The sequence below is a fragment of the Toxorhynchites rutilus genome, chromosome 2 (genome assembly GCF_029784135.1).
Source record: "Toxorhynchites rutilus septentrionalis strain SRP chromosome 2, ASM2978413v1, whole genome shotgun sequence".
NCBI lineage: Eukaryota > Metazoa > Arthropoda > Insecta > Diptera > Culicidae > Toxorhynchites > Toxorhynchites rutilus.
In genome coordinates this window covers 223,191,640-223,210,495 of record NC_073745.1, presented here as the reverse complement: position 1 = coordinate 223,210,495, position 18,856 = coordinate 223,191,640, and the positions used below count along the sequence as shown (strand labels likewise).

The 18,856-nt window shown below is 36.9% G+C and overlaps 1 protein-coding gene across 2 annotated transcripts in view; it reads left to right on the top strand.

Annotated features, from left to right (window-relative positions):
• The first annotated feature begins 748 nt into the window (after window positions 1-748).
• Window positions 749-18,856, top strand: part of LOC129768173 (phosphatase and actin regulator 4-like) — a 424,364-nt gene continuing 406,256 nt past the window's right edge. Inside the window, exon 1 of one of the 2 annotated variants that reach the window (XM_055769640.1) lies at window positions 749-1,907. The gene's annotated coding sequence lies outside the window, so the exon portion shown is untranslated. The remainder of the gene's footprint in view (window positions 1,908-18,856) is intronic. The other variant, XM_055769641.1, reaches the window with a different exon arrangement.

Below are 18,856 nucleotides of genomic sequence, written 5' to 3'. Positions count from 1 at the left end.
CTTAAAAATCAAATAAAAAAATTTCGTTTCGTCGTTTCAAAAGAGAAATCCATTTTCTGAATTCGAACCCGGTAAAAGTTATTTATTTTGTTTCTTCAATAAGTTCAACATTGTGGAAAAAAGACTTCGAAACTGATTGAAATTTATAAAAAATCCACAGGATCATTGGACATGCAAAACGAAACCTTGTGAATCGGCATACTATCTTATCTGAGTGATTAACCCTTTCCCATACAACATCGAGCCTCACTCGTGGTGTACTTGTATAACATAGGGCGCTAGAACGCTCAGCAGAGTAGTGAAATCACTTAATTGGGTGACGTATTTAATAATACGAGAAGAGATATTTTTGTACGATACCAAAAATCGAACATACCTTTCGTGAATGTTACATCACTTTGATTATCCGTCATATTAAATGTGTTGTCCCTCAAGCGATACAAGCGCCAGTGGGTATAATGGGAAAATGGGAACCTCACGCTTGAACGGTTGTCGGTTTCATTGCGAACCAAATTGATACCATTTGTAAAGCATATGAAAGCGCATTTTGTGTTTAAAATGCTATAAAAATATACAACCTAACACACGGAAAATACATGATTTTACACGAAATGCCCCTTCAATTTGATATTTATTAGTAGGAAAACTTCAAATGCAAAGGGCGCCGTTTGCTTCGCAGTGGGCCAGTCAGCTGTCAAAAGCGAGTAGAGGAACGAAACTTTGCTAGCTCTGTAGTGGTGCCAGTCGTCAGCCGTCGCTCGAACGTCGTACATTTGCGGGAGAAGTGTGGTTAGTGATTGCTGTTAGCGTATTGAACAGTATTTTTTTTTTTGATAAATTTCAACTCACATTCTGTCGGACGGATCCTCTGTACCAGCAGTAGTAGAAGCAGTAGCAGCAGCAGCAGCAGCAGTGGCAACAACAGTCGTACCATCGGCAGTGGTGGGAGGGGTATCGAGTGGTGTGTGGCTGTGTGGCCATCGCAGAAAAAAGCTCCACAGCTTTTCTTTATCCCCGACTGCAATTTCCATATTTTTTGTTTAATTGCCAATGCCTACCAGATTGCAGTGTTTTTGTGCCGTGTGTGATGGTTTTTTTCGTTACTTGCTGTTTCGTGTGTGATTGAACGTGTCTCAGAGGCGAAGGCTAGTGTAGTGTAGGCACCAAGGGCCACAGAGAATAGTGTATAAATGGCCCAATGTTTGTATACATCAGCAGCAGCAATTGTGTGATGATGCTGCAGTAGAAATTGGAAATGTGTGTGGCAATGTTTCTTCAGTTTGCATCCAGAAAGGAAGAATGAAGCAGTGGAGGGAGTGGCGTGAAGTCTGATAGTATGCAAAGTGTTGGAGCTGGATCCGGCGGAGAAGAAGCATTCAGCAGAGAAAAGAGCCTTCTTCCAGCGAGCAAAAGTGTGCTTGAGGCCGAAGAAGAAGGGGTGGCTGCAGCAAGAACGAGTGCTTTGGAACACAGCGTCTGAGCAGGAAGGAAAAAGGGGGATAAATATTTTCGGAGTGAATGAGTGACGGGGGAATAGATAAGGTGCAGCAGCAACAGCAGACCAAAGTTTGGTTGTGTCAAGTGATATGCCCAAGCAGCAATGGAAATAGCTTCAATAGTAAATGAATGAAATTGTGCGCAAAAATTAGTAATTTTGTATGCATGCAATACTAGCAGCAGCAGCCAAGTGTGTGTATAAAGTGTAAGGTGATGTGCGCTGGGAGCTGCTTCATTCATCGGCAGCAATGATTAGCCGCAATTGTGTGGAGACGCGGAGAGAAACGAGATGAAAAGTGGTGATTATAGGCGAACTCGATAAATACTCATCCAGCCGAAGGAGCCACGGTATGCGGAACGTACAGCAAGGAGAGAAATAGCATTAAAGTCGATGGAACTGCCCTGAATGTGTAAGTGTCATGATTATTACTCTTTTAACATATATACATACATCGATGCTTGCCATGATCGACACAAGAGCAAACAGAGTGTGGAGTTTTGTGTGGAATGAAGGAAAACAGAAAGAAGCAAAATGCTGTTCCAAAGAAGAGGGACGAGAAAAAGAATGTCAAAAACAAGTTTTTGCTCCTCAAAATTTGTTGTTTTTTGGGTCGATTTTGTTTGTGTTTCCCTTCTCTATAGTTCTTTTTTTTCCAAACTCTGGTTCCAGGTAATGTTGGACTGTGTTTTGTCTTCCCGTGCAAGGAGTCCTGCATCATAGAATGAGTATCTGTCTATCAATAACCAAAAACAAAGCAGCCTCCCATCATGTTTCCCAGACACAAACCGTTTTTGGTGGAATTCCAAGTTTGCTAACCCATACAGCTTCCATTGTTCCAAAAAGCCATTAAAATCTCTGGGGGCCAAGGTTATATCGAATCCCGATGTCGCACCTTTGGCAATCGGTGGTTGTTGACCTTTTGTGCGTTATTCGTGCACATGATTTGAAAATGGTACTGTGAAGGCTGTGAACACAAACTGTTGTCCGGTGGGGAACCGTCGCAGAAGTGCCATGTTTTCGAAATACTAGAACCAGCAAATCAACTGCGGGATCAGAGTTCGGTTCGGTTTGGATCTGGTTAAACTTTTTCTTTCCATTCAACTCAAGCTGTTCTGTTGTCGCGAATCGTAAAACGATATAAAGAGTAGTGAAATGTGTATTGAATTACGATCTGTGAACGCTACGTGAGCAATAAGATACCGCACACACGATTCTGCGTGAAGTTTTCTTATTCCTAGCGTCGGCCGCTAGGAACAGCTTCCAGCGAAGAGGAGTGAATGAGTTGAGTGTCGCGTGTCGGTATTTCGAGTTGGAATCCGAGAAAGGTGATAAATTTTGGTTCCTCAGAATTGTATTCGAAATGGATCACGTTCCGAATGTTTTTGGGAATTTAATGCAGTGGATGCCCCCTGATACGGGGAATTGTTTTACTTTATTCGATTACCAGAGCTACCCAGTCATTATAATTTTGACTATTTGGACGTTTGTGATGGGCGAGCATTAGAAATAGTAATACAGGGCGGACTCGATCATATAGTCTCGGGTTTATTTTCACTGTTTATACTCGAATTCTGTATACAGGTCCGGCATATACAGACTCGATTATATACAATTTTGGACTCGATTATATACAGTTTGGATTTTTTTTTTTATTTCAAATATGACTTATTTCAAGAAGAAATGTAACCTTTTAACGTTAAAATGTAATTTAAGTGGCTGTTACATGTACAGTGGGGTAAAAATCGTGATTTTTGAAGATTTTGCTTGAATTTTCACCAAGAATTGTTCATATCGATATTGCAGCCAAATTAAGGAAGATAGAAGCTGGGTGTCAAAGAAAAAATTGTAGGACGGTTAGAGAGCTTCAACTTAATTTATAGAAATAATCTAGTTCAATTTAAATTTTTACGATTTTTTTTTATCAATTCGTTTATTTTTGCAGGCTCAGTAACTTAAGTTTAAAGGAGCCGAATTCTTAAATATAATTTTAAAACTATATATATATATATATAAACAATTTTCTTACATCTATGGTTAGTAAGGTGGAAAACCGATTACTCGCGGTGTACTCGAGTTTAGAAGGGTGACATATTTTTAGGAGAAGGATGGGGTATAAGGAAACTGTAACAATGTTGATGAACACTCAATTCTTAAATCTGTTCGTATATCTATAGTGTTTTTTTACATTTCAACTTATTCTACTATTTATAGCGAGGGGACGAATTACCCGCAAAGGAAGGAAAGGAGGGTATGAGGACATAGGGACAATCACACACGAAGATCGATAGCTTTAAGGAAAACATATATATGGGACATGTAATCAAGGTCTAACCGAGCCAACACATCTCTCACCGGTACATTGGGCTGTCTTCCTCGGGCCCGAAGGGAGTTTTCTAAATTCGATCTGACGACCAGATACACCTCGCACGACCAAACAACGTGCTCGATGTCGCGATAACCTTGGCAACAAACACAGAGATTGCTGCTGGCAAGATTGAAACGAAAGAGTAGTGCATCTAACGAACAGTGATTGGACATGAGTCGGGAGAAGGTGCGAATAAAGTCCCGACTCAATTCCAGACTTTTGAACCACGGATTGAGGCTAACCTTAGGGATAATCGAGTGAAACCAACGGTCCAATTCATCTTCATTCCACTTGCGTTGCCAGTTAGCGATGGTATGTTTGCGGACTAAAGAATAAAATTCATTGAAGGCGATTTGACGCTGATAAATATCGCCTTCAATTGCACCTACCTTTGCTAATGAGTCAGCCCTCTCATTACCCGGAATTGAGCAATGAGAAGGGACCCAGACAAAGGTAATGACATAACAGCGTCTGGATAAAGCACTCAAAATTTTTCGTATTCTCTCAAGGAAGTACGGCGAGTGCTTTTCCGGCCTCACTGAACGGATAGCTTCGACAGAGCTAAGACTATCCGTTACAATGTAATAGTGTTCAACAGGTCGTGAGGCGACGCTGTCCAGCGCCCAGTGTATTGCTGCCAATTCAGCAATAAACACTGAGCAAGGATTCTGAAGACTGTGTGAGCTGCTAAAAAATTCGTTGAACACTCCAAATCCTGTGGACTCATTTATAGTGGACCCATCAGTAAAGTACATATTATCACAATTGATACCCCCATACTTTTCATCGAAGATCGTTAGAGCGATCCTCGATCGTTGGTAATCTGAATATCCATGGATATCTTGCTTCATGGACAGATCAAAATGCACAGAGGAATTGATGTAGTCAGGGAAACAAACACGGTTGGGAATATACGAAGAAGGATCAACCTGCATGGAGATGAATTCATGATATGAACTCATGAATCCGGAGTGAAAATTTAGCTCGATCAGCTGCTCAAAATTTCCGATCACCAATTGGTTCATGACCTTACACCGGATGAAGAACCGAAGAGATAATAAATTGAAGCGATCTTTTAGTGGGAGTAGGCCTGCCAAAACCTCGAGACTCATGGTATGCGTTGAGGGCATACATCCCAACGCGATACGGAGACAAAGATACTGAATTCGCTCGAGTTTAATGAGGTGTGTTTTGGCAGCTGATTGAAAACAGAAACTGCCATACTCCATCACTGAGAGAATAGTTGTTCGATACAACATTATAAGATCTTCGGGATGGGCTCCCCACCAGATGCCGGTAATTTTACGGAGAAAGTTTATTCTTTGTTGGCATTTTTTACTCAGATACCTAATATGGGCCCCCATACATTTGGAGTCGAACCAGACCCCAAGATACTTGAATGACATAGCATGAGTTATCGGTTTACCCAAAAGTTGAAGCTTTGGTTAAATTTTTACGATGAAATTAATAAAAACACATTAAAAATTATTAACTTTTAAGTTCTTCACTTCCAAAATGTTATTAAAATGAGTTAATTAAGATGTTCCACTACTATATCCTGTACTAAGTTTTACCGTCTTTCAAATGAAAGCAACAGAATTGCATTCCGTAGCGTACATTGCAATGTAGGGCCAGTTTGAGGAAACAAAGTCTGAAACAAAAAAAAAGTTCAATAACTCTGTCATTGTTGAAATTCGAACATATGCGCAGAAGAATTTTTTTCATCAAATTTTATCGTCTATCACTTCCTGAGAGAATTTTGATAAATTAATTTTTTTCATGTGAGAAAGGTGTTTTCTGACTTTAAGGGGATGAATCAAAAATCAAATTCCTCTTTTATATATATTTATAAAAAACGAAACATACATGCAAAAAAAAACGAATAAAAATATTTTTTTTGACTCGATTATATACAGGATTCGATTATATACAGTTAAAAGAAATCAAAAACTATATATAATCGAGTCCGCGCTGTATAATCGAGTCAAACAATTTCTTTTCTTTTAATCGTTTTTATGCATATATTTTTCGTATTTTGAAAATAAAAGAATAATTTATTTTTTGTTTCATCGCCTTAAAGTCATAACATACCTTTCTCATATGAAAAAAGCGAATTCATTCGGGAGGTGATAGAGGATAATATGGGATGAAAAAAAATCTTTCTACGCATATGACGATTTTGTAGCTTCCATTAGAGAGATGAGAAAATTTAGTACAGGATATAGTTGTGAAACATCTAAATTAGTGGATTTCAATAACATTTTGGAAATGAAAAACTTCAAAGTTAATGATTTTAGATTTGTTATTATTAATTTGATCCTAAAAATTCATATTAGACAGAGTTGTTTCTATCAATTAAGTTAAAGCTCTCTTACCGCTTTACAATTCGACACCCAACTTCTATCTATCTTAATTTCGCTGCAATATCGATATAAACAATTCCTGGTGAAAATTGAAACAACATCTTCAAAAATCACGATTTTTATCTCACTGTACGTATAATAGTCACCTAAATGTCACCTTAACGTTGAAAAGTTAATTTTTTCTTTGAAATAAGTCATATTTGAAATGCAAAAAAAATATTTTTTTTTGAACTGTTTGGAACAACTTGTTTTTTGTTTCATCCCCATAAACTTCATATTCAATGTAAGTAATCAATGACGATATTTTTTTGTTTAATAATCCAAATATACTTCATCTACCAATCCACCCTGTTATGTGTAACACTGATATTCATTAATCATATTCAGTTAGACATTGTACTTAGTACCAGAAGCCTATTTTCTTTTTTTGTTCGTTACAAATCGTAAGACGGCTATGAGTACATGTAACAAACGGGCCATTTCAGGGCTACTATTTGGGGTTTCAAAAGAGTTAAACTAACAGACTTCTGAACAATGAAAAGAATTACATTTAAAAACAACTGTTCTGAACAATTACAGTCCTGCGTCAAACTTCCGTCCGTGCCCCAGATCCTTCTACTTTTACTATAGAATTTCAGTACTTCTACCAAAACTCGACATTATTATATCAGATTATTTACAGACACAATTCTCGCCCAAGATTTTTCATCCACTTGCAAATAACATGTTTCTCTGTTACATGGATTAAATGTTTGATACAGAAAAAATGATAGAATGAAGACAGCCCTAAATCGGACAATTCCTTTCTCGGGTTTTGCTCTTATCAACATATTCGGCGATCCATTTTTATTTATATAGATAGAAAACGATATAGGAGTGCGTTTTATCACATTAAAATCCATTTCCACTTTCGAACGAAGATCAATTTCGTTACCGCAAACATCAAATGGACTAACAACGCTTGTCAATATGTAATTGTAGAACACATGCGAATTGAATTTTTCGAATTTTGCCATTCTCTTTCAGAGTTTTCCTAAAATTTTCAATTGTAATGTTTGGTTGGAATATGTGTATTATTTTCTCTTTATTCCAGAGAAGAGAGGAGTGTCATACCATCATAGAAACATTTCTCGCAACCAAAAACCCTCAAATCCCAAATTTGGCTCCATTTGCTTTATTAGTTCTCGAGTTATGCAGAAATTTGTGTTTCATTTGTATGGCAGCCTCCTCTTAGACAGAGGGGAAGAGTGTCGATCGCTTTATCGATCCCTAAAACCTCCACATGCCAAATTTCGTTTCATTTGCTTGATTAATTCTCGAGTAATGTAGAAATTTGTGTTTCATTTGTACGGCAGCCCCCCTTAGAGAGGAGGGATGGGTCTTGAACCATCATAAGACCATTCCCCGGCCTCAAAAACCCAGATACGTTCAGCAATTTCCGAGTCCATAAGAATCAGTCAGACAGACAGACAGAAATCCATTTTTATAGATATAGATTACAGCCTGCATATACACTATGTTTCATTACTAAAAAACTTCGATTTCTAACCATTTTACCTTTTCAATCCCCTTTGATTGTAATAAGGTTTCTTGCGACTCCATGAAAGATATCATGGAAAAATTTTCTTGAACTGTTTAAAAACTTGCTTTTTATGGCATTCATGCATCAAGTGGTTTATGAAATCGTTGTTTTTAACGGGTGTTAAATAAAAAATGAGAATTTTTTCAATACCTTTCAGTAACTCAAATAAAGAGCGTAAAATTTTCTTTCTCCAAGAAAATTGCTCTTTGGGCTCCCTAGAAACAGTAGGCGTGTTTGGTTTTGCTAGTTTGAATTTAGTCAAAGCAAAGATGGCGTCGAAATAGCACGTGCTACAAAACGCATTTCCAGCAAGGAAAAAAGTTCACGGTGGCACATTTTAAGGAAGAAAATGTACCTGTCAGTACGGTATATCGTATCCTGAGTTCCCTGAACGTAGAGCAGAAGGTCGGAAGTGGTCGTCTGGTGACGATAATGACGAAGCAGAGGAAGACATCGTTAAAGAAGCTGTTTGACAACAAGGGCGCAACCATCCTGCGTGACGCCGGTCAGAAATATGGCTGCTCCCACGTATTGATCCATCGGACCCTCAAGATGGAAGGAATCGTCTGCAGGAAGAAGACGAGGTCGCCGGAGTACACGGAGGAGCAGATTGAGACGGTTAAATCACAGTGTCGGTGGATGACCAAAAAATACCGCGGGACGTCTTTCGTTCTGGACGACGAAAGCTATTTTCCGCTGTCCAAAACGCATATTCCAGGAAATGATAATTACTACTCCAGCGACAAGTCATCCACACCGCCTGAAGTGAAATACAAGTTCAAGCACAAGTTTGAAAAAAAGGTTATGTTGTACATCGCCATTTCCGACCGGGGCATTTCAAAGCCTTGGTTTAAGCCGTGCGGTCTGGCAATCAACCAACAAATCTATCGAGAAGAGTGCCTCCATAAAATCCTGCTGCCGTTCCTGAACGAGCATCACGCGGATGGGAAGTACGTCTTCTGGCCGGACAAGGCGTCTTCCCATTACGCCAAGAAGACGCTGGCGTATCTTGAGGAGAAAAAGATACCGTTCGTGCCGAAAGATCGTAACCCAACAAACTTGCCCCAGTGCAGCCCAATAGAGGATTTCTTTGGCTCACTCAGTGCCCTAGTGTATAAAAACAATTGGAGGGCCAAGGACACGAAGCAACTGACTACAAGAATCCGGAATTGTATCCGGAAAATGGACGTAAGTGCCGTACAACGTTCTTGTGAGAGCATCGCGACAAAGTTGCGTCGAACAGCAGACCACGGCCCTTACTCAAACATTCACTGACATTTTTTTGAAGAAAATACATTATGTTATCAATAAAAAATACTGAAATCGATGAAAAATTTTTTTTATATGTGATTGAAAAAATTCTCATTTTATATTTAACACCTGTTAGAAATCTGATGGTTTCCAACTTTCCTACCCAGATAACTCCCATAGTTTTTCACTTGGGAGATTGTAGAGGAGTATCAAGAATTTTGAGCAATTGTAATGTAACCATGTGCGAACTTTATGTGCCTTTATGGTCATTGTCTTTGTAAAATTTGAATCCTCGATTCAATCTCATTTTGTTAGCACTTTGCTTCATATTTTTTTTCAGGATATTCAAGTGAACATTCTGATTCAATGGTTCGAAACCTTGTTTTCAACTTTCAAAAAAAGAGCAAACATATCTGCATGGCAGCGTACGATTTCGAGTTTGTATCATTGTAAGTATTAGAATTGTGGATTAATTTTTATTAGATCCCACAATATTATTTCAATGCTAAAATGAGAACATTCAATACCAAAACAACACAAGTATTGCTTTAGTATTGCAAATATGTTTCTCTCCAATTGTTTGATCTTATTATTTGGTATTTTACTTCTTATATCTTATATAAGGTTTGCCCGAACCAAATTTTTGTATCAGAATCAAAATGATGTATTCTTAAGTTTTTTTCCCTGCTCAAAAAAAATATATTTGGAAAAATATACGTAGTATGCATACTTGCAAAATAAACACTATAGTACATATGCGTTTTAGGCGTTTATGTATTATCTCTTTTTAATACGGAGTCAATTTAGATCATGCGTAATATTAATGCTATTTAGAACTAAAATCATTTGAGCGACCATAAGAAACTAATATCTCATTGATGTAAACGGAAACAACGTTGCTTGAACTTTGTATTCATATCAATTAATTTAGAGCACCTATAACATCTGATGTTTTTATGAACTCAAAACCAGCATAGCACGCGGGCTCAATAAACCATTTTCTAAGATTTCTTGCTACGAATATTGCACCAGTCCTGGTTGAAATGGTAGATCAATTGATCTGAACATCAGAATTTTGGATTCTCTAGAACATCTGATATTTATATACATTCAAAGACAGTGTAGAATGTTGCTGCTTGAGTAGGTTGCTAAATAAGATAAAAGTCATAAATATTAAATAAGCTATACAGTTAAATAATATAAAAGTTGAGCGATAGAGGGTTTCCTGTATACCGCATTAGTAATTAACACCAATTATTGGATAAAATATTTATGTTAGCACATCCAAATTTTACATGTCTTCCTCGTTTTTTTGTTTTTTTGGCACTTCTTTTAAACTGTTCGTACATTGCACAATGGTCCAGGAGATGAATTTAAGTGGAAATTAGCATTTAGAGCTCGATAGTTATTCTCTACACAAAAACTGTCTTAGACAAAGATGTTACTCATGATAGAGCGCTCGTTTTTATGTTACCCTAAGTTGCATTAGCGTATCTATGAAAAAACGGCTTTTTTTACTCTAACTTTTACATTTAAAATTCTACATCAAAATGGTCTTCGTACGACTTTTAGAGCTTATCAATACCAACATTTTGCGATGCAGAATTTGTCAATATCTTAATCCTGCTCAATGTTATTGATGGGTTTTCATCCAAAAACTCACGATTTCAATTTTAATTTACTCAAACACAGAAAATAACATAGTTTTGAAAACAAACATATTATATAGAGTGAAATCTGTTCTTTCAAATTCCGTCAACAGACATTTTCTATGTTTGCCCTAGAAAGAATGAGAAACAAATGAAAAAAGCATGTTTTTTGGGAAGAAATATCAATAACTTTGAGTAAAGTTGAGATATTGACAAGATACGCATCGAAAAATGTTTGTATTAGTAAGTTCTAAAAGTCTTTCGAAGACAATTTGCATGTAAAATTTGAAATATAAAAGTTAGAGCAAAAAAAAACAGTTTTTTCATGGTGACCCTAACGTAACTTAGAAAAAAGGCGTTATATCGGTTATTTCAAGAGATAGAGAAAAACTTTGTTCTACAAAGATGTCTCAAATAATTGGAGCTACAACATTGTCGAACTATGTTTACCTCTATCTACAAAGATAAGAAAGTTAGATTTTTTATTTCATCGACCATTTTGGTCACCCTATTTTTGACAACATAAAAACGAGCGCTCTATCATGAGTAACAACTTTGTCTAAGACAGTTTTTGTCTAGAGAATAACTGTCAAACTTTAAATGCTAGTTTCCACCTAAATGCATCTCCTGGACCATTGTGCATTGTAGTGTTATATTTTCGTTTATTTTCATCCCTCCCGATTGCTTTCCGTGGGAAGAAACGAAGTTTTTCGTAGCCAGTATACTTTTCATCATAATGTTCCCTAGCCTGTTTATATTCTTCTTTTTGTTGAGATTATAGTCAGAAAAAGTTGTTTTCAACAGTTTCCACATGGATAGGAAGGGTGAGAGGGATAATATTTACACATTGTGAATTTAATTTACATTAAATGGGTAAAACTGTAGCACACATACAAAAAACTGGATAATATTTTAAAAAACTGGAATATTTTAAGATTTAACTGTTTGATCCAGTTTAAACTGGAACATTGGCAACGCTGGTGACAGCTCCAAAGAACAAAGATCAAACACCACTGCAAGGATCTGAAATATAAACTCTAGTTAACCTTGCCAGTTGGGGGTATTGCTTAGAGTTTAGTGACCACCAAATTTTAGGATCGTGATTGCGATCGATTCGACATGTTTTCACATAACAGTCGATTTCGTTTTAGCAATGGGAGTTTTTTTCTTGAACTCTACGCTGGCTATTAATTTCAATTGCCACTTCGTTGAAACAGTACCAAAAGGAGCTTCGCGTGTAGAGTTTGATTCAGTTTCGTCTCTTTTGCTTCGTTTAACGGATGACGAAGACGCCGATGAGCTGTTACTCTCAGAATATTTGTCGCATGATTTTTTATGTACTCCATAAGTTTTTCTGCTGGACTGTTTCCATTTTAAAAACTCCTAAATCTTCTGACTTGAACCTCGGGTTCAAAGAGGTTACAATTATTTTGCGATCTGGCGTAGTGGTAATGTCCGTACTTCCCACGCTAAAGACCATGCTCTCATGCGAGGAAAGTTCGGTGTTCTATGTGCAGTCTCGGGCTTGTTCAAATATTTTTTTATGCAGCAACATGCGAAGTTAACTAGGTTATACAGGAGAGGCCAGATCTCGGAGCTCGGTTAAACTGTTTCAGAAGCTTAAATTAGTAAGTGTAGTCTCTCTCAAATTACCATCCTTGAAGACAGTTCTAAGTTTTTGATCTTGAATGAAAATAATTGATTGATGTTCATTGCTTATTTAAATTTGTAGTATTTACTTTAACCTGACCAGTTTAAAATTATTTAAATATATTCACAAAAATCTCATCATTTTAATAGAAAATCCTTATCAGAAAAAATCTGTTCAAGATTCTTTGCAGAAAACTTCATAGTCTATTAGAGGAAATTCGTTCAATACGGAAAATTTAATCATAGTTCATTTTTTTCATGTAAAAATCTGTTTATTTCTCTCTAAAATGTAATCCTGTTTTGGCTTCATGCACGCATGCATTTTCTCCCGCTTTCATATTCGCAAATAAACTTCCGACCTCGAACCTTGCCGGATATCCGGTATCCGGCCAAACTACTATCCACTTCATCACTATTATTCTCTTCATAAATCTCTAACGTTCGATTATCCGGTACTAAACTATGGGTACATACAGACAAACCTTTTTTTGTGCGATGGATAGGGACCGCACATAAAAATCGTACTAAGCTTCACCAGTAGCTTTAAAAATAGTATAAAACCGAAAACTTTTTTTTTGCGGTGGAAAAAAAGTTTCCTTTAGAATATAACCCAAATCCTAATGATTCCATTCGTGATCATCATTCGATTTCCTTTTTTTGCTTTAATAAACGTCCTACTCACTTGCGCAGATCATAAAATGAACTCTTCGCTCTTTCCAATAAGCTCCTACTGACACTATAAAACAAACGAAACATAACATTAGAATGGGAATTAGCTGACTCAGTCCCTATGTAGAGCGATGAAATAGATATCAAAGATAGAAAAAATAAAAAAATGACCGATGACTTTTTTCAAATAAAAAAAATCGCACAAAAAAATTTCGTATAAAAAAACCGCACAAAAATAGGTTCTACTGTATTTAATCCTGAATTTTTCTGATGACAGCAGTGCATAAGTAGGTCGCATCGAAGTGATCTTAATACTTAAGGGGGTGTTCTAGTGTAGACACGGATTTCGGACGTTTCTTCCGTCCGGTTGTTTCTGCTCCGTAAAAATAAAACAAAGAATATTTTCAGTTTCCATTATATCATTGTTTGTTAATCTATCTTTTAACAATAAAACAAAAATTGAACGAAGAAAAAATAATCAAAATGAAGTGAGTTAAAAAAAAGTTGTGCCATGGCGTACACGATTCCAGCCCTTCTGGTTATCTGAGAGAAAAAAAATCGAACAGATTCTGAATCAGTAAAGGTGCCGCTATCGCATGAACCTCGGACAAGTCACATATTTTTTGACAAAATGGCGGCCGCTTGAAAAACGAAATGCGGTTTAAAACGATTTTTCTTACGTTTCCCGATTTGTATAAAATAGTAAAATTTAATAAATATAATTTTTCAGAAGTTCATGCGATAGAGAGATGCATGCATATTGTATCCATAAAAATTTCGACATAGATCGATTCAGTCGAACTTGAGATATCGTGTACGCCAGTTTGAAAAAACAAGTTTCGAGAAAAACGCGTTTGAAGTTCATTGTTATGGCCGTACCAGGTTAGATACCGCTTCACAAAAATGGCTCTAACTCGGTAAATAATAGGATTTTCGACAAGTCCTTTCTAGAGTATATTCTTGAATGCCTCAACTACAGAAATAGGAAGGTATTTTTTTATTTTTTTTTTCAAATTTCTAGACTAGAATACTGCCTTAAATCATCGGTAAATATTGAAACGCCAAAAGAAAACATTCGAATAAAATAAAATTAGGTATGTGAATAACTATAAAGGGGAAATAAATGGGACGATGAGAGGAGACTACTTCCCTTTTTCTATCAATTTCCTAATAATTCTATCAAAACTCGTCATTATAAAATAAAATTATTACCAGACACAATTCTCATTCAAGATTCTTAATATAAATATTATAAAATATAAATTCAAAAAAAACATGTTTCTCCATAATACGGAATATATGTGATACGGAAAAGTAAATTTTCATTAATAATTTCTCTTCATTATCGGTCGTCAAAATTTCGATGGCAAGTTATTTTTTCTACCGGAACGTGTGTTAATGTCTCTAATGATGAGTATATTTTGGCCGCGTGTCTGTTGCAGAAATCGGTGGGTCACGACACAATTGGGGACACTCTACTCTTGTTATGTTCGAGTACGAGACTGGCCACTTTTGACATTGATGAATTCGATTTCGTTAGCAAATGCTAGTCTGCAACACATGTTCTCTTGATTTCACATATACCCACGGTACAACCGAATGACACAATTTCCCATCCATCCATGTTTTGTCCATTTGCACCAGCTGATTGGATGAGTGCCCGACAAAAACTCTAAGAATCGGGGGACGATGGATGCTTAAATGATGGGACGATGGCATCGATTTTCGGTTATTTCCAGTTTATTTCTGTTCCGATACGACCTTTTAGATTCCCTTATTTATAAGCAATGATGCTAGCGCCTGACTTGATTGAAAGTATTTCTTTGCAACCTTTCCGGGGCTTTTACGTGTCAATCACAAACTTACAATTGGCACGAGAAGCGTTCTCCCGAAAAGGTAAGATCCGCTAACAACCATCCCAATCGATGGGCATGGGAAGAGTTATCTCGTCCTGATTAATATTAAACAGCAGCCATCAGCGGTACCGGTTCGGATTGTGTGCAAACAAACGGTTCTCGTTAATATTGTAGCTGCTTACTGCTCTTGTTGCATCGTCTCGTGTCAACTGTTCATCTTTCCCTGATTTACTTCTGCTACTTAGATATGTACGTGGGTGGCTATGTCACTTGTGTATACCTTAATGTTCGTTCCTTCATGCTGCTGCTGCTACTCTATGTCAATATTTGCCTCAAAGCGCCCTTCCGAACAGCGGATGCGCGCGGTATAACACGGGACGGCGAAAATATAACACGACAAATGGTGAAAAGTTGGGAAGGATTTCTTCCTTCTTCTTTTGGTGATTGGGTTTCTGCAACAAATGTTTCGGAATCGAATTGAGATAAGTTCTTTGCGTCGCTGTCGATTTAGGCGATATTTACTCGGTAATGGATTCATCGAATAGATTGAGCAAACAGAGCAAACTAAGGGATTCTTAATGAGGTTTTAATTGTTAGATTCATGGTTCGTAGGATAAAAAATTAGAAAGACGGTGTCCAAGACATGATCGCATTGTTAACTTAGGATTATTAAATTATTTCATTCGGGGCGCATGTTTATCATATACAGGTCGGAGTAGATTATATACAGACTCCATTGTATACTGACTGATTCGATTATATAAAATTTTAGACTCGATCAAACACAGTTAAAAAAATATTTTTTTTATATTTCAAATATGACTTATTTCAAGCGAGAATGAACATTTCAACGTTGAAGTGAAAGCAGTCTTCAGAATGCAACCCCGTGCTGATGTGTAACAAGATTTTAGTACCCAGTTGAGCTCCCACTCCTTGTATACACATGCGCTCTGGCGAATGAGCACGCTCCGAAAAACAGATGAAATGTTTTGCTGTCAGCGCCGTTTTTGCGCCCAGTTTTACGCTGAATTTTGCGCCGTATTTCTATACCGCGCGCTTGAATTTGGATTGCTCTCTCTGTTGAGATATTTTTCTTCATATAAGCGTATACGGTTCGCTGGAGGCGCGCTCCCACACTTTGCTCAAAGCAGGCGCTAGAATTTGATGTGTGTGTGTGTGGGTAGAATGAGCAGCCGGGTGCTATGATTGATGCTAGGATCGTTAGCAAAATCTCAAGCAGAACTGTCAGTGGGATACCCAATTCATGTGAAAACAAAGGGAAAATGTCAGTGGGATACTCGATATGTTGGCTCCTGTCAGTTCAAAAGGGGTTCTCTAAAGACGTCACCCGGGTGAGAATGAGGCGTGCATCACCCAAGTGAGAAGAGATGTTTAGCATCTGAATTCTGCGCCGGGTACATTTGGTGCCGTCGTGTTTATGAATTTTGTGCACTTCGCACCAATAGAGAATACGGGTTTGATTAGAACGCGCGCTGATGAAAATTAAACTCCAGCGCAGCGCTGCGTTTGTTTTCTGAAGACTGAGTGAAAGTTAATCTCACCGTTGAATTGAAAGTTAACTGGTTAAAATCGTGATTTTTGTAGATTCTAGTTGCCTGGAATTATTTAAAATGACATTGCGCAGAATATAAAAAAAGAAGTTAGTCGTCAAAGAACACATTATAGAGCGATTTGAGAGCTTTAATTTGGTTGAGTCAAGTTAATTACGATTTTTTGGGATAAAATTAATAACGAAACACAGTTTTTAGCTTTCGAAATGTTATTTAACCATTTGAGCGCGGAGCAAAATATGCGATAGAATCTAGACTTTATCAATCTGTACCCCCAATATGTTCCCGAAAGACAAAATCCTATGTTGAAAGGTACTTCCCGCAGCAACAAGAGGAGCGCTATTGCGCTCCTCCCCACTCAAACGATTAAATCCACTAATTTAGATGTTTCAGAAATATATTCTGTACTAAATTTACTCATCTTTCAACAACAGCAACAGAATTGTCCTACGTAGTGGAATTTTTGCATTAGAACCTGTTCTAGGGATTGTTAACAAGTTTTACCGTTACCTGTTTTGCCGGTTCTTTTTTCATTACCGAATTACCGGTAATTTTACAATCAATAACCGATAATTTCGGTAATTTTCATTTTTACACCATAAATAATATTTGCCTTTATGCCGCTTCAAAATATCACTCTAGAATCAAAATAAGATCGAAAAAGCACAACTGGCAGTATTGCGTTGATTCAACGGCCTCCGAACTTCAGTTCAAAAATCGCTGCTCGATCTGGAAACGAAACACTAGGTAAGCTTAAGCGATGAAGAACTGTCAGTAATAAAGGAATTGATTGATGCCCTCGAACCAGTTCTGATCCCTGTTGAACTGCTATTGCGGAAGGATTGCAATTTATGCTAGAACAGCTAGAACAGCAACCATCAGAAATTTCGAAGCAGCTCCTTGAAGCCCTGATTGGATGGATTGCAGAAAGACGATTCGTATATGTAGATGTGTTCCCGTATATGAATAATCATTCTGCTCGTGGTCGAGGCCCACATCATGATGACTTTGGCGTCTTCTATCAAACGTCACGTGTCGCATTGACCAAGCAGGCATTTGAAATCGTTCGTGACTTGATGAAATTTGACGATGATGGTATTGATTCAGTAGCTGGACAACAGGAGGAAAAAAATCCACTGGATGATGCAGAATCTGCAGAACAGTTGAGCATCATTAAAAAACTTGAACGAAGATTTCACCAATCAAAGGTGTCAACGTCCAGCCCAAGCTCAACGTCTATAAACTGATTGATGAAAACACTCAGACAAGAGTTTTCGTACAGAGACAAATACATGACAATGGCATTCGATGCTCTTCTCTCTGGAAATTTTGTTAATGAGACCCGATCAAGATAAGAAAACGACAAATTTAACATTCTCTTTGTCCTTAAGTATTACTTTAACCAACAAACTTTGTAGCAGAAACTTGCAAAATGTTTTTCGTTAACTAATCATTATCAATAAAAGTCATTTCTTCAAGATAATGTTTTTCTAAGTATTTATTTACCGGTAATTTACCGGAATTTTCATTACCGAATAACCGGTTATTGAAATTTGGACACGATAATGCAATCCATAGCCAGTTCAAGACAAAGAGAACCCGAAACAGAGAAAATGTTCAATAACTCTGTCATTGTTGAAATTCGAACACATGCGCGAAAGGATTTTTTCATCAAATATGATCCTGTGTCACCTCCTGGAAGAATTCAGATTTTTTATATGAGAGAGGTATTTTCTGACAGGATTCAATTATATACAGTGAAAAGAAATCTGAGATTGTATAAAATCGAGTCCGCCCTGTATTGTCTTAGAAAAAGAAACAAAATTTGATGAATAACTCTTTAGTAGTAATATTTGGTGGACCTGAAAAGTGCCGATAGTTTGTATAACTTTGTCTGAAATTTCTCGCAGGCCCCAAATACTGGACTACTTTTTGAAAAGGATCAATTTTTTTTCTTAATTTTTACCAAAAATTACAACTGTAAAACTATAATACCTATCAAATTTTGGTCAAATAATGAAATGTAGAAAATTGTTCAAATTTATAAATATATAAATTATGAAACAAATATATAAATATAAGAATACAAAAAAAAAAAGAAAAATTAAACCAAAAAAAATATTTCAAAAATTGAGAAGACGTATTTTTTTAGATTCTCAAAAATATATATGAATAGCCCCTACGATTTCCAACAAGTCATCCATACAGGGTGGGCACTTTTACGGAGAAAAACGTTTTTCTAACAACAACTTTTTAATGTTTTCTTTGAAAAAAATACAACTGATCCTAACTTTGTTAAAAGTCAAGATAGCGATATAGGGTATTCGACAATCTTTTAGATCTTATCAAAGTATGAACTTTTGTCGAAGACGTCAACTTTCTATCCTTAATAGTTGTTGGAA